Consider the following 22705-nt stretch of genomic DNA (forward strand, 5'->3'; position numbering starts at 1 on the left):
TTTTTAAACTATAAAAAAAAGAAAAGGAGAGAGAACAGTGTTGTGGGCCCCAACAGAGGTAATAATCGTTAGACTGCACATTGGTCTAATATACTGTCATTTCTCTGAGGGATGTTATGTGGAAACAGCCTGTAAAATCCTTTTGATTTTTGTATTTTAATTCAATGATACAAAGAAGAGGCATCATTTGGTGAATACACAAAGTTTCTGTTGAACAATTGCACAATATTCAGTGATTATCTTAAATGTTAAAAAAGAAATAATGAAATTCAAACACAGGAACAGCAAGAATAAGGGAAATAAACCTAAGGTCAATAGTTATTTAAGTGCATATTCCAAAACTTAGTTTGAAATGTTCATTTTAAACATCCAAGTCTGGGGGACACTGCAAGTTAGCTTGAAGGGAAAAACCAATCAATTTCTAACAAGTTCAATTACATTTCTGCTTTCACAAAAGGTCAACATTACCTTAATACCTGAAGCAGATGGTTAAATAAACAAACCCAGAATCTGAATTTGGTTTCATGTGGTCTTCATTTTAGGTACAAATTAGTTTAAAATATAAATAGCTCAGCAATTGCTTCACTTTAAAAAAAACTGATATTGAACATGCAGTTTCAAAGTCTATTTAAGCAGAACAAAATAAAAAAATAAGAAATAAAATAAGGAAGATTGGTATAAATGCAACCATTTTCTACCTATCTTTCTTTTCTTAACATTTGACTTTTTTGTTTCTTGCATATGAGTGCTGTGGCAGGGAAAGAAACATCTGAGAAGAAAAGCTGTTTGGAAAGCTACAGAATCCTCCAAGGCTCAGTACTCTATGGGGGGTTACATATGACATTCCACACAGAGTTTACCTTGATTATTTAAAGCTGTCACAATCCATTATAAAGGCACATGATTCAGGGCCAATTGTCTTCTGGGCATACAATAAACATTGGTCAAATGAATGTCTTATCAGACAAATAGCTACATGGATTTTTTTTTTTTTGCTTCTGTGGGTAGGGCCCTTGTGCTTTTACCACTTTGATGTTCTCAGATTTATTGATCCTGCCCTAACCTCTCTTAACCTTCAGTCTCACATTTCTAACTCTCTATTGAACATTTCAAACTGAATGCTTCATAGACATCTTACACTCTACATGTCCAAAACTGAACACATTATCTTTTGCCCCAAACCTCCCTCCTTTCTGAAGTTCCCTATTACTGTCTAGGATCCTATCATCCTCCTATGACTATGACCTAAGTAACATCCTAAACTGCTCACTCTCTTTCACCTCCCATATCCAATCAGTTACCAAGACCTGTTGTTTTGTTGTTTCTACCTTTTTAATATTTCTCATATACACCCCCTTCTCTGTTACTGCCACTGATAGCATCCTAATAAAGCTGCCCCCAGCCCCAACATTCTAACTTCCCTATGGGCCCCACTGAGCAGTAGGCAGGTCCTGATTTAACTACACCACAGGCCCCCAGACTCAATCATAGGCCTCACTGAACAGCAGGCCCACCTAGCTAGCCACTGGCCCCAGACTCAATACAGCCACTACCCCTACCTAACCACTGCTTCGCCCCCCCACTCAACACCCTAACTTCTTAATATATGCCTCACTGCTCACCAGAACAACAGGTGTGTCCATAAACTCATATTTCTCACAGAAATAGCAGGTGTGTCCGTGTGATGGGATCCCAGCCTCTTCCTGTAGCTATCAACTGTCCCCAGACACATTCCTCATATTTCCCACAGAAACAACAGGTATGTCCATGCGCTCAACCACAACCACATCCCTCTAATCTCAGACAGGACCACAATAGCCAGCCAATCAGAAAGCAACACCACCAGGATGTCTAAGCAGAATGTGGACCCCAAAACAATACAAGGAACTCTCCCTAAGTAGGAACCTATGCAATAATAGCAAAAGCTGTCCTTTAGGTGAACTTACAATGTAGAGAGACTTATTATGATATCATTATCATATATACAAGCCCGTCCCAAATGCATTTTCCTGTATGCATTGTGGGTGCATGCACAATCCCACTGAGCCTCACATTACCTAATCCCTTAACAAACCTCTTCTGCCTTTTTAATATTTATAATTTCTGTTGTATAAAAGCATCATTTCACTGCAAATTTGCCTTGTCTTGTCTTAAGTTCCTGGTTCCTCTTGGAACTCAGTCCATTGGAGGCATCATTCCATTAAATGCCTTTATTTGGATTAGAAGTGGTCTAACTCTGAGAATTCCTTCAAAACAACCCCCACAACAAACCATGAAACCACAACACCAACACCCCAACACAATGGCTCTCATCACCTCATGCCTGACCTATGGCAATAGATTGCTGGTTGGTTGCCTTGCCTCAAGTCTCTCCCAACTCCAGTCCATCCTCTAGTCAGCTGTCAAATTGATCTTCCTATAGAACAAACCTGGCTTGTCTTGTCCCTATTCGATTGGCTCCTGATTACCTCCAGGATCAAATATTAAATGTTTTGCCTGGTTTTCAAAGCCCTCCATAATCTGGACCCTTCTTACCTGTCCAGTCATTGTATATATTACACCTCCCCCATATTCTCTGTAATCCAGAACCTTGAGCTCCTGATGTTAATTGAACAAGGCATTCCATTTCCCAACTTCGTGCATTTTCAAAGGTTATACCCCATGCCTGGAACTCTCTCCTTCTTCATCTCTGCCCTTTAGATTTCCTGGCTTCTTTCAAATCTCAGTTACTCTCTCCTTCCTCATCTTTGCCCTTTAGATTTCCTGGCTTCTTTCAAATCTCAGTTAATCTCTCACCTTCTGCAAGAAGCCTTTAATGCTGATTTATCTGATTTATCCTGTATCTATCTTGTTTTTAAATAGGTATTTGAATATCATCTCCACCATTAGATTGTAAGTTCCTCGAGAGCAGGGACTATCTTTTACTATTCTTTGTAGCCCCAGGGCTTAGCATAGTAGCTGACATGTTGATGCTTAAAAAATGCTAGTTGACTGACAGACTGTTCTACAAGATTTACCCTAGGATTCCATCTTGTTTTCTCTGATGCTTGGAAAAGATCAGATACTACATTTTTCCTTTAGATATTTTCTAAGACCCTGACAACAGCATTAGTCACTTGGGAATTGGCTCTTTATTGGGCTAGGTGATACTTAATGGTACTTAAATATGAATTAAGGAGTCATTTCTATAATAATTTAGAATATATAATATAATTTATTAAAATATTCATTTATGTAATAACTAACAGCACTTGAGTAGGAGTAAGGAAATGTACCTAAGAGTTAAAAGAATTAGTGGTCTGCAACCTAAAAACAATTTAGGGGAGAGAAGGTAAGACCTTCATACAGAAGTTACTAAATCTTTTTGAAGACCAAAAATAACAGCCTTCATGTCCATAGGAAATTATTTGGACTCTGGCCCCATCCAACCCTAGGGCAGAGCTGATAGGGAGCATTATACTTTTGAGATTACCAGCTTAGGCAATGGTTGGTGACATAGCCTGTGTCTTCCACCAAAGCCCTTTCTCCACCCAGCCTTCATCCAGGAGTCTTGTTTACCTAGCCACTTCTTACTTCTTGCATTTCCCTTTGTACCTCCTTCTGTAAGCGACAAAGAAGCTAACATTGGGAAGTTTTGTTTTCTTAACGGTTTACCTGCATCTCTGAGGTGTTAAAATTATAATGAAATGGTGGGCATCAACTGGAACATGCTAGGTTTTTTGAATGTACAAAGTAAAAGTAAGAAGTAAGAAGTCAAAATCTTTAAAGGGACAGAAGTGGTTTTTTATGTCTTTCTCCCAGAGCAGGCACAGTCAGGCAAATGAGAGACAGAGAGAGAGAGAGAGAGAGAGAGAGAGAGAGAGAGAGAGAGAGAGAGTCTGTTATTTTCATAACCTTCCAGAGTGTACATGAATCCCAATTAGAATATTAGAATTATTTCTTTTTTGAATGAACACAGGTTGAAACAAAAGGTGAGAGCCAGCTGTAAGAAAGACTGCCACTTTAGGGACAATGTGCGCAATGAGGTGACAGGCTTCCAGTGTAGTTGTCTAACTGAAATCCTGGCTTGTGGGAAAATAGAGCAACTTGTGAATGCATGAGTGTTCATAGGCAAAGAGCTCTGATTGCATAAGCTCAAGCTTTAGCAAGGTCATAGTTGGCTAACAGTTATTATTTACAACTTAAGGGCTCCTGGCTTCACTCTTACACTCCCTTTTTGGGTAGATATGGAAGCTGCAACCAGAATCTTTGAAGCCATATTAGTACTCCCTTGCTTTGCAAAAAAAAAAAAGTTTTTTATTTTCTAGTAGGCATAGAATTTTAGCTCAGCATTTTTTGCTATCTTATAGGAAATCTTTTCCCTTCTTTTTACCAAGTTATTTTTCAGATGCTCACTTAAAAATATTTTTACATTTATTCACTGATATTTTCTCATCCTTATATTTTAAATCTTAACTTCCCTTTAATTTTTTCTTGCTTTGTTTTTGTCTCTAGTAGAATACCTTCTATCATGATAAATTTGTTGCATTCATATAACAAAACTTGTTTTCTGCAGTGATGCTAATTATTGCAATAAATAGATGATTTTGTCATTTGATCATTCAAAAATTTCTGACATACTTACAGTAAGAGATGGCAGCTGGGACCTTACCTCCAGCCCTCATTCTCCCAAAGAAGAGTAGCAACTAAAGAAAATAGAGGCCTTAATTATCGAAGGGGCTTGTCAGCTGAGAGATTGAGAGGCAAACCTAGTACAGAAAAAGAAATTTAACCTCTTGGTAAAAGGCTAAAATTCCCTATGGCAGAAAAAGAAATAGCACCTGTTGATAAGGTTGAAACTATATATCCATGGAGGATGTCATAGGTCTAAGGTAGAAACCTTTTCTGGAAAAGAACTATGTCTCCCACTGAGGAAAAAACATAGGTGGTTTGGTTCAACCATGTGATAGAATCACTACAGAAAGAGCGGATATTTGCAATAGAAAAGCAAATTAGATTGATGGAAAGCCTTACAGGATAGACTTTTGGACTTATACAAGGCCTGAAAGCTATCTAGCCTAAAACAATATGGCAAACTTGTTTGCAAAGGCTAGCAAGGTGATTTGACCCAAAATATCCCAAACCTCTTGATCATTTCAATAGATACAGAAAAAGCTTTGGGCAAAGAATAACACTCTGTTAGGCTAAAAACCCTACAAAGCATAGGCACCAGAGGAACCTTTTTTTAATATAATAAAGCATCTATCTAAAACCAAAAGCAAGCATAATATGCAATGGGACCACATTAGAAACTTTTCCAATAAATATAGGAAGGAAACAAGGATGCCCACTCTCCCAACTATTATTTGATATAATATTAGAAATGGTGACAATAGCAATATGAGAAAGGAATTAGAGGGAATAAAAAGAAGAGATAAAACTATCCCTGTTTACTGATGTTATGATGATTTTCTTAGAAAATCTGAAAGAATCAGCAAATATACAAACTGAGACAATTAATAGATTCATCAAAGTTGCAGGCTACAAAAAAATTCTCAAAATAGCATTTCCATACAATAATAACAAAACACAGGAAGCAATAATAGAATGGTAAATTCCATTCCAAATAACTATAAAATGCATAAAATTTCTGGGGATCAATCTCCCAAAGCATACAAAAGACTTATATGGATTTAATTACAAAGCATTCCTTAAAGACTTAAAGAACAACCTAAATAGCTGGAGAAATTTTCAATGCTCATGGCTAGACCTTGCCAATATAATAAAAATGACAATACTATCAAAATTAATTTACACTTTTTATGCTATACCAATCAAACTACCAAGAGGATACTTTACAGAACTTGATAAAGTAACAAAATTCATTTTTTTGAAAATTATCTAGAATATCAACAGATGATGAAAAAAACAACATCGAAGCCATCTGGTATTGTTTAAAAAATAAAGAAAAAGATCAATAGAAAAATTAGACAAGGAAGATTCAGAAACCATAGAACTCAATAAACCAGTATTTGATGAAGTAGAAAATGTTACCTAAGAAAAAACTGCCTATGTGATCGAAAAAACTGCTAGGAAAACTGGAAAGCAGTCTGGCAAAAAGTAGGCTTAGACCACTGTCTCACATCACACTCCACAATAGATTCTAAATGGGTAAGTGACCTCAATATTAAAGGTCATACTATAAAAGAAGAGGAGAGGAGAGAGAAGGGGAGGGGGGGAGGGGAGGACAGGAGAAACATATTCCCCAAAAGATAAATGGTCAAAGGATGTGAACAAACAATTCTCAAAAGAATTGCAAAATATTCACAACCACATGAAAAAAAGTTTTAAATCAAAACAACTGAGATTCCACCTTACACTCTACAAATTGGCAAAAAATGACAATGACAATAATCAATGTTGGAGGGGTTATGGAAAATTAGGCCCACTAATACATTGTTGGTGGAGCTGTGAAAGCATTTGGAATTATCCAGAATAAAGTGACTAAAATGTTCACTCCCTTTGAACCAGGGACTCAATTACTAGGCAATAACCCAAAGGAGCCATCAATAAGAAAAAAGTCCCTATATTTATAGCCGCCCTTTAGCTAAGAATGGGAAACAACTTAAATGCCCATCAACAAGGGAATGGCTAAACAAATTGTGGTACTTGAATGAAATGGACTACTACTATGCTGTAAGAAATGATTTATGTGATGAATACAGAGAAGCATGGAAAGATTTATATGAACTAATATGGAGTGAAGTAAGCAGAGCCAAGAAAACAATACATACACAACAACATAAATGGAAAGGACAATGACACACTAAGAAAACCAAAAGTAAATGTAATAAAACTATAAAAATCAAGTGGGATTTAAATGAAGAGATCTGAAAAGACACCCTAACTTACCTCTTGGTGGAAGTAAGAGGTCCTCAGGTATTATACTTTGCACGTGTTTTCATATTTTCTCAATGTATCGATAAATTACACTGGGGTTTTTTTCCCTCTCTAAAAGCCAAAAGCCACTATTTGTCATATGGATGATTCTTGGAGAGGGAGACAAGAAAAGATACATAGAATGGTATGGTGATATAAGAAAAAGAAGACATCAGCAAAAAGGCTTGGGGTTTTGTTGTTGTTGTTTGTTTTTTAAATAAACAATATATAGAATGGAGACTGGGCACAAAGGTGGTAAGGGGGATTTCCTTTGGGAAGGCTCAAGCTTAAGTAGATCAGGAAAATCTTCTCATATATTAGCCATAGAAGGAAAGAAAGGGAGCCACACTGCAAATGCTACTTTAAAGGAACTTATAGAAAATCTGTTGAGAGACAGAATCGTGGACATGATCATCCTATTTAAGAAGAAAAGAGACCAAGAGAGTGGATTTCATGATAAACTATTACAACACCAGAAGGATGCAGAGAAATAAAACTATCTTGCAGTACAATTGCATTCTAGACGGATACATAAGTGGTGCCCACACTTTACAGAAAACTGAAGAGCCAATACATGAGAAATTGAATTCCAAAGAACAAGCATAAGGAAAAAGAGACAGAGAAGATCACTTCACAACCCCAAAACAATAAGAGTGACTACTTACGAGTTCATTCCATATGGACTAATAGGTCCCCACACACAGATGATAGCGAAGACTAAGAATGCAGAATGTGCATTGACAGTGACTTGACAGTGGATATCAAATTATCATCATATAATAAGTATTATATGAAAGGTATTTGAGAAAAATAGCCTATAAAAGGGCTCAGACTTAGTTGACTGAGTGGTAAAGGCTATCTATATCTGCAATACATCATAGAACATTTGAAGTTTCCCAAGGAAGCTGTTGGTGCACACAAGAAGATTATTATGACCCCGGCATGTCAGGAAACTAAGGAAGGAGTGAGGATGACATATGATATCCAGATGGCCAGGCTATAATCAAGTGGAATGCCACTGAGAACATGAGAGTTCCATCCACTCCAACAGCAAATCTGAACCTTGTTTCGTTGAACCAATCTTCTTTGTCTAAGCTTTCAGTGGATGACTAGCAAGGTGAACAGGTGGCTGATGAAGGACTGCAAGAAGTAATTCAAACCAAGATGCAGGAGGATGATGCTAAAGAACTAACATTCCATTTTCTATATGTCACCTTACTTTTGAGACAGTGAAAGAAGTTGGAGTTGCATGAGAGTGCCGTACCCCATTATAATTGACTTTACTGGGAAGCATTTGGTGATACCCAGAAGATATTGCTCTGTGGCCATGAAAACGCTAAGTAATGTTTTCAAACATAATAGTAAAGAGAAAACCCTAAAGCTAGTAAGAAACTGTTTTTGTGGCTCAAGATGGCAGCTGATGCCCCCCCCACAAAAAACCAGGCCTGTTAAAAGTATTCAAAGAAAATTGCTATCAACTTATGCTGCATAGCTGGATAATATACGCACTAAAGAAACTTTGGAGATAGTTTTCATTGACTTTTTTCTATGGAAAAAGATTGTAAGAATAGAAGTCATCTCTCTGTGGTGACTGATCATTTTTCCATTAATGTGCAAGCTTTACCCTATCAGGAACCAGGAAGCTTCCCCAAAAGCCAAAGTATTATAGGAGAAATACTTCTCGATGTATAGACTCAATAACCAGGAACCATTCTGATCAAGGCAAAGACTTTGAGAGCAAGCTACTTAAAGAATGATAGAATGGTGGCATTGGCTGGTATCAAGAAGTTTAACATCTTTCCAACTATTCCTGAGTATATTTGAGGGCTTCAATTATTCACTGATGAACAAGTTATACCAAAATAAAAATGTCAGTGGAATCAAGATGTAGAATTTCTGAGACACATATCCAACTCTACCAGGAAGGATAACCATACTTTTTGCTGTTTGGGCAAAAGCTACACTGTACCTGTGACTTAAAGTCTCAGAAGAAGAGGTTACAAATACTTAAAACCAGCAGATCTGTCAGATGAAAGAAGTCTATAAACTAGCTACAACTTCAGCTCAAAAGAGCTCTGACAGAAAGAAAGGACATATGATGACCAAATCCTTTGTCAAGACCCTCATTGAGGAAACAGGGCTTTGCTGAGGACCTTTGGGGTTCACAGTTAGCAGATTAAAGGAAAAGTACTCCATGTCAAGTTGTCAAGATACAGGACAACTTGACTAGTTATAGAGTAGCCCAAGAGAGTGGTGGGGACCCTATGAAGAGAATTTATCACAATTACCTATTGCCCATAGGAGAAATAGTTGGACTGTCTGATGAGAAGGAGGAAAGAAGTATTAAAAATTTAGCCCAGTAGTCCCATCCAGAATAAGAGAGACCAGCCACTATTTTTACCAAAGTTGTTCAGACTAGTGATGTTTTCAATGAAGGCAACACTGTGTACTGTAAACCAACGACCTTGTTTGATCTAAGGGAAACTCTTTTTCAGACATGGGCAGAGAATTGCATTCAATGACATTTCCCTGCCTAGTATTTCAGCCATAGAGACAGTCCCTAATTTTAAGGACCTCACAGTCTAATAGGGATTTGGACCCCATAGGGAATGAAGATCTCTAGGATACCACTTCATCACAGGGAAGCAAAGACCCTAAGCCACTTCTAAGGGAGGGTCCAGTTGAAGAATTAAGCAAGTTACCTCAAAGCTGGAGGGGCTGGAGAAATCACCTATAGGCCGGAAAGCCACAAAATCCCAATTTAGCCAGTGTATGGACCTGGCCTTCACTGCAGTCAAGGCACAATGTTCAGTCCTCCCTGGTCAAATCTTGTGGTCATGTTGGAATAGAGGCAACCAGTTTCCGAGAGTGCCACCCATACTAGATCTTAAATTGGTTGGAGGAAACTAGGGTGTGAGAGGCACCAGCAATAATCATATCTGGGGGAAGGAAGGAAGGAAGGAAGGAAGGAAGGAAGGAAGGAAGGAAGGAAGGACAGATGAATGGAAGTCAAAGTAGTATGAAAGGAGATCCTTAAACATAGAACCAGTGGGCAACTCAACTTTTTTTTTAATACGTCAAAGAAGCCTTTAGGCCTGATATGCAGGCCCAGAACAAAGAGGTCTCAGGAGAATCTAGAAATCAAACATCTATTCTCTGCTTCCAATGGAGGTGATGGATTAATGGAGAAAGACCAGAACCCTCAGCTGTCGAGTGTTGAGGGACTATCACAGAATAAACAGGGAATCAAGAAGCAACTCTGAGAAGTAATCATTTGCCCTATGACTTCTTTTTAAATTTTTAACTGTGTTTATTCACAGCAAAACTTGCTTTGGAATATTATTGGTTTGACATATTTAAGAGCAGTGCCCTGAGATCTGTATTTCAAAAGCCTTTGGTGTGTCCATATGCATAACAGGCCCTTCATACTTTCCAAAAAGGTTAATAACATATTATAAGAATGAAGGTATAATAACTGGTTATTTTTCATCTTAGAATTTGAGTGCCACTTCTTAAAAATCCAAAAGCTCATCTTTTCCATTTCTAATAGGAAAAGTGGTTGACTAAAAACTATTCACTTCATTTACTAGACACGGCATCTGTCCGAGGAATTCATGCACTGCAATTGTTTCCGGGTGAAATAAAACAGATTTTTCTTCAGGAAAGAAATCTTACACAGTTACAATATTTAAAACATTTTTATCAAGACATTAAAACAGAAGCAGATGCTTTACTATAGTTTAAAAATATTAGTTTCACATGGAAACAAGTATTACAGAAATCATAATAATAATAAATGATAGTAGTAAGGACAGCACATTTTTTCTAGGAGTTGGATACAGAACAGATCCCAAACATGTTCAAAGCTAAACTTATTACAGATGGACCAACTCAAGATATGCTGTTAAATATATGCCACCCAAGGGAGCTGAGATAAAGACTTAGCCCTCCCCCCTTCATTTTTTAAAAGTCTTAAGTTTTTGGAATGCTATTGATTTTTCCCTTTAGCTGGCTGAAATGTTGGAAGTAAGTATAAGATATCTAGACTCAAGACTTTGATATCAGTACACAATTATATGTCACTTTATGGTTTTAAAGTACTTTTCTCTAACCACCCTACAACAAAACAGATGATTAAGGGTGCTGCCTTTGGTTTGTAAAATGCAATATCTACATGAGGAATTAAACATTAGAATCATTTCTGGGTGAAATGGAATAAATTACTTTTTAAATAGGCATCTTAGCAGCTACAAGTATTGTTATACCAATTTTAGAAGTGACATAAGATAATAAGCATTGCAACCAAGACTAAAGCCCAAGTCTTCTTACTCAAATGTGACAAAGAGTCACCTTGCTTCCCAAGTAACACTCATATGGCGTGTCTATGAACATGGGGTACAGGATAATGGTACACTCGAGCTTTTCTATATCTTGTATTCAGGGCTCATGTGGTAGGACCATCTTTTATCTGAAATAGGTCCTTATCAAATATAGACCTTATGTTTTACCTTCCACCCCCTCACATGCACACACAAACACATCATGAAGTATAGGAAGTGAGAGAGACAGAGACAGTGAGAAAGAGAAGGATAGAGAGGAAGTAAGGATCGTGGGATCCTAGATTAAAGCTAGAAAGACTTTGGAGATCACCTACTCCATTGCCTGTATTTTGACACAGAGAGGATGACCGATTTGCCTGAGGTAACACAAGTAACAAAGCATGATATAAAGGAAAGGACACTTGTTTGGGAGTCAAAGGACCTGGGTTCAAATCCCGCTTCTGAAGCTTACATTTCAGTTATTTAACCTCCGTAGGCCTCCATATGTAACTTGAGTGTCTAGACTAAATGCCTGATCTCTGAGATCTCTTCTAGCTGGAGATCTATGACTCTGTGATGCAATGAAGCTGCGATTTGCACCTGGGTCCTCTGCACCAAATTCTACTCTTTTCCACTTCACCCATACGAAGCTGCAAACCAAACTAAGCAATATTGCAGGTGGAAGCCTTGTATATGGTCAGGAAAAGACAGAGGAAAGTGGAGCACTCCATCATTTGTCCCAAGCTTCTTCATCTCCCCCACTGGACCTCTCTACTCCATCCCTCCTTCCATTTCTCCAGTATATTGGCCTTGCTAAAACTAACCTTTCTATTTGTACCAATATCTCCTTTGCTCCCATCTCCTCTGGGAATTTTCCTCACTAATCATTTCCTGCTCCCCTTCAATCATCCCCATCTATTGATTCTTTCTTCACTACCTAGAAACATGATCTATCCCACACGTAAAGCTTCCCTTGACCTTGCCATGCCTCCAAGCTAAGATCACTCTTCCTCACACCCTCAGAGTCTAAGAAATATTTTTGCCCTCGTTTTTTCACCACCCATTCATTTTTCAACCCTCTGTAATCCAGCCTCTAATCCCACAATAGTGAAACAGCTCTCTCTCTCTCCCGGGTTATCAATGATCTTTAAACTGTTAGACCTATTAAACCTTTTCCACGTCAACTACCATGACCCGCCTTGATTTCCCTTCAGCTTTTGACACTGTTGACTGTCCCTTCTCCCAAATAAACTTTCTTTCCTTGGCTTCTTGTGATAGTGCTTCTCCTGATTCTCCATGTTGATGTCTGATCACTCCTAAGTCTTCTTTGCTTTAGTGTCTGGCACATGGCAGGCATCCAATACTGACTGAGTGATCATCACCTATTTCCCATTACCTTAGCATGGGTTTTTCCTAAAATTCTTTTTTGTACTCTCATCTATCTTTCCATGCGCTCTCTCTGGATAACATTGTTGAAACAAATAATAATAACCACAAGTATTTATATAGCACCTTCAATTTGCTAAGTGCTTTACACGTGCAATCTCATTCGAGCCTCACAGCAGCTATGTAAGGTAGCTGTTAACTGTTTCCATTTCTCAGACAAATATCATCAATATCCATCCAGCCACAAGCAGTCTCCTAAGCTCCAGTCCCCATTAATAATTATCTGATGGGCATCTTCTTCTGGATGTCCCATAGGCATCTCAAACTCAAAATGATAAAAAAAATAGAATTCAATTATTTTCCCACCCACCCACTTCTCCAAACTTCCACTTCTGTTGCATCTACTGTCATCCTCCTAGTCACCCAGATGTGCCATCTCAAAATCATCCTTAATTCTTCCTTCTCCTTCACCACCCTCTTCCCCAATGTCTAACCTGTTATTAAGTCTGGTTGATGGCACCTTTACAATATTTCTCTAATCTATCCTTTTCTCTCCACTCAAATGGTCTTGTAGCTCAGTCCCCTTTCACTTTTCATCTGTACTATTATTAAACCCTTCTAATTGTTCTTCCTACATTTAGTTTCTTGCTTCTCTGAGTCACCTACCACACAGTCGCCAAAATAATCATGCTAAAGCATAGGTCTGACCACCCGACTTTCTTGCTTTAAAAATTTCAATGACTCTCCTTAGCTTAGCTTTTAAGGTCCATAATCTGGCTCCTTCCCAGTCTTATTTCTCACTACTCCATTTCATACTAATTCAAAATACATTTCAACCATTATTAACTACAATATGCTTCCTGAATTTGAAACTCCTTCCCCTGCCTCCAGCCAGACATAGCACATGCCTATCTTATGCTTCCTCTTCAATTCAACCTCTTAGAATCCGTGTCTATTTTGAAGGCTCCATTCAGGTGCCATTTCGTCTATGAAGTGTTCTTTCATTCTTAAGTACTCTTTCCCTCACCACCCTCAAATTACTTTCTATATATTTATTCATGTACATGTTATTTTTCTCCCCAGAAGAATTTAAACTCCTCGAGGGCAAAGAAATGCTTTTTTTTTGGATTTCATACCCTCAGCACAAAGCACTCTGTCAACCCTAATAGCATTGAATTGAGCTTTCCAAGGACACACAGTTCGTATATAATGGAACAGGGATTCAAACATCACTCTGACTCCAAATCTAGTTCTCTCTCCACTATTAAAAATGTGTAAAGATAAAAAATGTAAATAAAATCCTGTTTTTCTAGTGACCTATGTGACTTACACTTAATAAGTTTAGGTTTGCCAAATATCCTCCATAAAGGAAAAGTTCTTAACCTAGGATCTGTGAACTTTAAAAAATATATATCTATACTTCAATATAATTGATTTCCATTATAATTCTGTATATTTTATTTTATACATTTAATTCTATATATTCTAACACATTGGCTTCACCAGATTACCGGAGCAGTCTTTGACACAGAAAAGGTTTAAGAACTCCTGCAGACAAAGAGGTTGGTTATTTCCCTGTCCACATACTAGGCATGCAATTGCTGAAGTTGCCACATCCATTTAATACTGTTCCTTTTAAATACTAGACCCACAAACTCCTCAGACCTGGGGAACTAAAAGAAGTAGGAATAACTTATGAATTAGCCAATATTGCTTTTTTCTACAGAAATGGGTCTTTGTTACAATATGATAAATTGAGTAAAGATTAAATGACTACCTTCGCTTACCAGTTCTTAAGAAAAAATTTAGTAAAATTCAAAGAAATTCAAATACCTTGCTTAATTTGAGCCACCTTTATTATGAAACGCTGCTTAAATTAACCCTGGAGTCCACCAAGGCAAGTCTACATTGAAAACTCACCTGGAATCTTTTTTCTTTTTTTCTTTCTTTCTCTCTCTTTTTTTTTTTAAAAATGAGAAGCTTTCTCGGTTTTGCTCATTGAGCCATGACTCTGCTTTAAAGGGGGCAGCTAGGTGGTACAGTGGATAGGCTACCAGGCCTGAAGCCAGGAAGACTTATCTTACTGAATCCAAATCTGGCCTCAGATACTTACTAGTTGTGTGACTCTGTGTAAGTCATTTAACCCTACTTCCCTTAGTTCCTCATCTGTAAAATGAGCTGGAGAAGGAAATGGCAAACCACTCCAATATCTTCGCCAAGAAAACCCCAAATGGGGTCACAAAGAGTCAGACATGGCTGAAAATGACCAAACACAACAACATCTTTGCCAAGAAAACCCCAAATGTGGTCGTGAAGAATTGGAAACAACTGAAACAGCTAAACAAAAACTACTTTAAAGGGCTGGTGAAGTTGAGATCCTCACTGCTTCATTTCATCAAGTCAAAGGCATCAAACTTCTTTCATATTCCAGATCAAACTGCATGTTTGTGTTCACAGTCAGAAGAGAAAAATGTCTCCACGTTCATTGTTCCCCAATGACAAAGCTTAGGGCAGAGAATAGGGGAATAACGCAAGGAGATAGAGAGGGTTGAAGCCATGTATTCCCATGTCCTTATACTCATTTTCTATTCTCTATAATAATTTTGTTCCCTTTTCTCTCGAATTTTCTTTCATCCAATTTAAAGCATAAGACTTTGAACTGTGTGCCATAATAGAAAAACAAAAAAAATTGATTTGGAATTGAGTACATGGTTTCAAATTGTTCTATCTCTATTTTCTTCTTTCTGTGTGAATTCAGGCAAGTCGTTCTATCTCTAGGCCTATTGTAACAATACAGCTAGCAGCTGCTGTAGGGGTGTAAAACCAACAACAACCAGCTCACAGAATGCTGCAAGCCCAAGTTCTTTTGATCTGCTTTACTAAGGAAAGCAACCTTAAGGGGTTAATAATCTTACTTTAATAAAGCACACAAATATCATTCACTTTGTTCAGGGTAAAAAGCCAGCACCCTGAACTTCAGAGCAAATACAAACAAATTACAAACATACATTTATAAACAGACCAAATACAATTCACAGGTACCAACATCTGAGTTCAGCCGGGAGCTTGACAACGGCTGGGTTAGAGTCACGGCGTCACTACTGCTGCAGCTCAGAGCTCCAAAAAAGGAAAGCCAGTCTGGTTTTATATATCTTGTTCAGGGTCAAAGGTGAGTCACACATGCCACATGACCTAAAATCTTCACAAAAATACAACTTAAACCCACGTGGTCCAAAAGCCTCTGATGTCGCAAAAACATCACTCAAACCCATGTAAACTAGGCTTTCCCTTGAGGCAAGGAGGCCATCAAAGACTCTTAATTTAGTCAAGCAAACAAAGGCCAAACTCTTCAAGGGCACTTGGTTGAAAAAGTGCTAAGAGCCCATCTTGATTCCCAATACAAGGCCCCAATTTCCTAATGTGCGTTAAAAACAAAAGTAACTCCACTGACGCCCAGGGTTGAGCTATATTGCCTCTAACGTCCCTTCCAACTCTGAGTCCGATGATTTGTATTCTAATAACCACTCAAGTAAACAAGTAAGAATTCACTCTGTACATCTCCATCTTTGAAATAGTTGGCAAAATAGATTGTTTGATTTAACAGGCTTAAAACTTTCTTCATCTACCTTTTACCAGATGCAATTTGACATTAATAGTACACCAGTCAACACCCCATCATTCTGTCCCCACAAGAAAATATATGAGGTTAAACAGGACTCTTGTGGTGAAAATTTTTTTCTAATTATTTTCCCCAAGAACTTTATTCTCACTGAGAAATAAGATATTAAATGTGTTTAATTAAAAAAAAAATACTTCTAGTCTTCTTTTACCTCCAAAGAAAGATATAAAATTTTATAGTGTATTTTCCCAATCACTCAAAAAATTACTAAGTGATTTTTCTTTATTTCTACACATTCATATACTCTTCAACTTCAGTTATGTCCATTCCTAGTGAAATAATTTTCATAGGCTCATAGGACCATTTGGTCATAATATTTAGAGATAGAAAGGACCTTAGAGATCATGTAGTCAAAATTTCTCATTTTACACATCATAAAATTAAATATTTAAAGCTGGAAAAGATCTTAGAGTTTTCTAATCCAATCCACTCTCATTTTCCAGATGAGCAAATGCAGACCCAAAAGATTAAATAACTTTCTTGAAACCACACCAGAAGGAAGTGACAAAACTGGAATTTGAATCCAAGACTTCTGGCTCCAAATATAGTTCCATTCCCACAAGAAGAGAAAAAAAATGGCACCAAGACAGGTTAAATGACTTGCCTAACATCAAAGAGACAGTAATCAGCAGAAATGTGATTCAAACCTACATCTTCTGACTCAAAATCCAATGTTTTTTCCCTTGTGTGTGTATGTAAAATATACTCAGAAAATGGGAATTTTTTTAATCTAGAAAGTTATCCTGCTTCCTTAAATTTAATTAGCCTTTCCAAACATTAAAGAGAAAAATAATTGCAATGTGTTTTCCATAAATAACACAATTTTTTCACCTCCCTTATTGGTTCATATAGTTCAATATTCTTTGAAATCATGGTCAATGATCTTCCTTCCACTTTTCCTCATATTATGTTTCTTATCTGGTTAGCAGGCAAGTGCCTGTCTAAACAAGAGAAATGAACCATGCCAAGAAAGCCCTGCAGAGAATTAAGGAATTCCTTCAATGAGGCCTATTAATAGAAAAGTTCCTGCCTCCACAACAGCTGTATCTAAAGAGGAAAGAATCCTACCTAAGGAAGATAAGGCAAATGTTTAGTGCTGGTTCTTAATCACCATGAGTAAGACTGATGAGGGCAACCTATGTTCACTGTGGACCTGGATTCACATTACTTAGAAACTTTTACCTTGGATACAATACCTTAACTGCTCTCATAAACGCCAACAATTTTTTCCCATTTATTATCAACAAAGACTGGAATGCAGTAGAGAAGAAAGGAATCAGCATTTATATAGTACCTACTGTGTGTCAGGCACTATGCACTTTATAAATATTTGATTCTTATGACAACTCTGTGACTCATTTTACAGTTGAAATGACTGAGGAAACAGAGGTTAAGTAACTTTTCCCAAGTTCACATAGCCAATAAATGTCTGAGGCAGAATTTGAACTCAGGGATTTCTGACTCTAGGCCCACATTGCACCAGTTAGTTGATAAGGGGTAGGGAGAGACTACTTTATTTTTAAAGGATTCAAGGGATTATTTCCGAGTCATAGTTCCCACTGAGGGATTGATATTTAGAATATAGATTCCTCTAAGCAGAAGGAAATATGTGTAACATGACCATAGGGTTTGCATAGTTAATCTCAAGATTTTTTTTTGCATAGGTTGCAATTGTAAAGGGGAGGGAGGGTGATATATATATATATAGATATATAGATATATATTACATATATATATGTATATGATTACTGCCCCTGTGAGGTAAAGAATGCTGGATGAAGACAATAGAAGCAAAGACAGCAGCCGAGGGGGCCCAAAAGAGTTGGTACACTGAGCTGATTTCCTTTTTGCCAGTTTCATTGCCTGTTCATTGCAGGACCAATCAATTCTTACCACCATGACTGAACTTTTGAATTAGCATATCTACATAGTATAATTTAAAGGCTACTAGGAAGGGCTCCCTGCTTGGCCTGAAATTCCATTTTTAGTGATTTATTCCTTTAGATCCTAGAGGGTCTTTTATTGCTTGGGATTTCTAAACCCCTTCTAATAGAAAGCAGTTACCCTCTAGGAGAAACAACACTCATTTTTAGTTAAATCTTTTCTATAGGATCAAAGTCTTGTGAAGAACAGAACAGAAAATAGATAGGGTAGAAGATCAGGGAAGAAGAAGGTAATGGCCTAAGTCATTAGAGATAAATTTTACCAACTTCACAGTTTTGTCTAGAACAGTCCCTAGTCATCTATTTCCTGCTCGCCACAGTCCATCCTTATCACCAGCAAAGTGGAAGCAAGATATTTGTATACCCTAGCAAGATTTGAAACTTGCAACCTTTGTATGTCTAACAGAAGGCTCTAAGCCTTCACTGTAATCTATGAGGCTAATCCAAAGTAAACACTTACATGGCATGGAGATGAAAATTGTCAGGCATTCAAAATATGTACATTTTTTAAAAGTAATCAAAAAGCATACTTCATTGCCCCCTCTTTACTTGTTATGCCCTGGGCAGCTGCCTGTTTAGCCCTTGCTTAACCCTAGTTCCTTCTCTGACTTCTGCTTTGCCCTTCCTTCCTTCCTTTCTTCAATAATTCAAAACGTAGTAGAAGTGGGAAAATGTGTAGCTATGTGTTCTGATTGAGGCTCAAAAAATAAATCTATATAATCGTCAATTGCTTGGAACCATATATAGATTGTATAGCTCAAGAACCTTGTGCCTTTGCATGAGATTCTTATTTTCGAGGATTTTTATTGGACCTGCAATTATTACATTTCTTCTTTGCATGATTCTATGAAAAACCACATTAGTAGAGTGTTAATAACATTGAAATCTCCAATATTTATGTCCAATTTTTTTCAAATATAGTAAAAATAGATACGCTAAGAAATATCTTTTTTTCATTCTCAATCACCATAATAAATTCAATAGAGAAAACAGGATGAAGATTCAAAGTGTGGGAAAATTCCTGAGACCATTGATTCCAGTTGTTGTTGGAACATAGGGTGTAGACATAAGGTGGCTATTTAATCTGAAGCTCACAAACTATTCTAAGCACAAGGAATAATAAAATTGACCATCTTGTTAAACACTCAAAATCTGTGCACATATGTAAAAAAGACAGTCAGAAAGACAGAGAGAAAGAGCCAGAGAACTAGAGAGTCAGTCAGAAGAAAGAAAAATGGAAATAAAGAGACAGAAGAGACAGAGGAGACAGAGAGACAGAGACAGAGACAGAGACAGAGACAGAGACAGAGACAGACAGACAGAAAATGCAAAAGAAGAATGGAGGGAAAAGGAAAACCATATCTTTGTTATTTTTAAAAGTTAAAAACCACAGAGCTAACATTTAGCCGTGATAAGAAATGTGATAGGTTAACAGTTAATATGACTAAGAATTTCCTACACACTTTGTCTATCTAACATGCCAAAATTAATATAATTTTACCAATCCTGCTAGTTTGAACCCAGTAAAGGAAAAAAAAGAATCTTATTTAACTAAACAGGCGTCAACATCTTGAAGAAGTTTTCCAGTGATCAATCTTCTACCTTAATTTTAATTAACAAAACAAATGGATGGTAAATTCATGCAAAGAACTAACATTAATCTTTAAATCAAAAAGATTTACTTTGAGATTATAATTAATTACAAGCAAAAATATCTTATTTAATAGGGTGGTGACCTTAGTTACTTTGTTTAATCACTAAAACAATTCAATTCCCAAAATTAAGATTTGGACCACTTCCAAATACATTCCATTAAGATGATCAATTTTGTAAGAACATTGACACTAAGCCTCTGAAAAGAAATTCTTTGGAAAGTTTTCTTTCTTATTAATGTGCTTAGACAAAATTTTGGTAACAATATTGGTACTTGAAAAGAAGAAACAAGGAAGAGTCTCATTTTTCTCATCCCCCAAGTGACTGAGGATGACATGTCCCATTAATAGTCATTGCTGAATTATCTACTATGTTGTTGAACATGCCAGTTGTCATCTGGTTGATCCATGCAGGGACCCAAAGTTATAGAAAGTAATTCTTATTCCCAGGAAGATGTTCTGCCAAGATGCATATTAATTCATTATCTTCTAGAATCTGGATGAATGACTAGTAGCCTTTATAATCTTGGTATATCTCTATATGAAATCTGGCCACTGGACCCAGATGGCTCTGGAGAAGAAAGTGAGGCTATTGATTTTGCACAGCCATCCCTCGCTTAAATCCAATTCACTTGTATGTCTTGAAGTCACCTCTCTGATGTCATGGTCCTTTTGGAGAAGGAAGGACAAACAGCAAGCAAGCAGGAGCAGCAAGCAATATCTCTACATAGAAAATAAATTTAAATATTCCCACCTTTCCAACTCAAATATTTTTTCTTTTTCACATCTTGCAACAGTGTCAAAAAGGTCAGAGAAATGTTTAGCATATAGCCCTAAATAACTCTTTTAATCTCCAACAATTATAGTTTAGTTCAATGCATTTTAAAGGATAACCACACAGAGGTGTCAGATACAAACACAGTATGAAGGAACCCATTTCCAACAGCATCTAAAAGCTGCTTCTAAGGTTTTATAAGGATGTGTTTTAGTAACCATTTCGTTTCTGATCAACCCTATAATTCAATGAAACTCTGTTTAAAAAAACCCAATAATCATTTATATAAATCCTTTTCATTTTTTCAAGCAAGATGATGGATGAGTATGCTAGCTAGGACAAATGGCTCTACCATTCATCTACTCCTTACTCTTATTTAATAATGTTTCTCTTTGTACAATATGTTCTTAGAGGTTGTTTATGGCCACCCTTCCTTTTTGTTCTGTTACTCATGAGAAGTCAACTCAGGGCCTAGATTCAAGATATTCTCATTGACTCATTTTTGACCCATCTGATTGGCAACTTTTCTTCTCTTTTTTGGTTCTGGCTATTATTAACAAAACACTCAGACCATAGCAATGAATCAGCCCAATTTACTTTGCAAAGCAAATACTGAGATTTCAAAGAAACACCCCCAACTGCCAACACTCCCAACACCTGTGGCCCGAGAAAACTATCTCATCTCTCCCTGACTCCCCAGGGATGTAATGTTGTGAATCTAATCTCATCCGCAGTCCCTCTGAGGATTCAGCGGCATGGGAAGGAAACTGAGGCGGTCATTGCTTCCTCATAAACCCATGAATCTCTCAACATAGCCGGAAAATGACATTATTTTTGTTACTGACAGAAGTGGCTTAGGTACCTAAAAGCAGACCTGGGGCACACAGATCACTCTGTCAATCTCAGATATGCCCAGGATTTTTGGTCATCCTGCTTGCTGGTGCCTTGTGCTGTATTTATCTCTTTGGCTTATCAGTACGAAACAAAGATGTTTCCAGCAGCTCCAATATAAAGTTTTCTAGGAATACAGGGCATAAGAAACTGTCAAAACACCAAAGTACTGGAAAAGTACCCTTACAAAAAATGCCCAGTCAGAAACTTTTGACTAGTCTGGATAACTTTTGATGAAGTTTCTTCTATGAAAGTATAGAAAGTGTATCAGTTTGTGGAGCCATGCTGTCTGTGTCACATATATCTTTGCAAAAATAAAAAAGACTACTTAATCTGACTGTAATGTACTCACACCTACTTCAGAAATTCTAACATTCAATTGTTAATGAACATATACTCTACTCTGGATCATACATAATGGCAGTCATTTTTTTTTTGCAGCAATTTCTCATTTTCTAAAGAGTGCCCCCTTTACCTTTTTTCCCTGTTTTGCTCCCTCTGATTGTGTCACATGTGTTTGTATTTCTTCATCACGTTAGTATTATGATTTATTTTCTATAACATCTTTCTTGGTAAGTCCTTGATATTTCTCTGTTTCCATGACTATCCTGCCTCACCCAAAAGAATATATTTACTCACAAGGACTATTCTCAAGTTTAAAAAAAGACAGTATGTTGGAGCATTCATTCAATTCAAATCTATTTGTTCCATTTTCTTTCCCATACGATTCCCATATGATTCTACTGTCTCTAATCTTGGCCTTGCTTTGTTTTTCCTTCTTTATGCTTTATGTAGCCAGCTTTACCAGTCTCCTACTGAATTATATGGGCTACCACCAAGAATGCTATCTTTAATTCTGAATTTGGCAGTTGCAACCCTCTTTTCTGTTAACTCTTTCCACCTTTTTACATAAAAAACACCTAGATCTTATGCACATCTTGGTAACAATTATCATCAAGCCTCAATTATCTTTTTCAAGTCTGAAAACAGAGCTGTAGGTGGGTGGAGGATGGAGGGAAGCAGAATTCTAAAGAACATTATCTCTAATAAGCTGCTTTGATCCATGACCTAATCTAGACCCAGTCTGAATAGCATATTTGCACATAATATATACACACAAGAAAACATACATTTATGTGCAA

Source organism: Trichosurus vulpecula, chromosome 4 (assembly GCF_011100635.1).
Source record: "Trichosurus vulpecula isolate mTriVul1 chromosome 4, mTriVul1.pri, whole genome shotgun sequence".
Taxonomy (NCBI): domain Eukaryota; kingdom Metazoa; phylum Chordata; class Mammalia; order Diprotodontia; family Phalangeridae; genus Trichosurus; species Trichosurus vulpecula.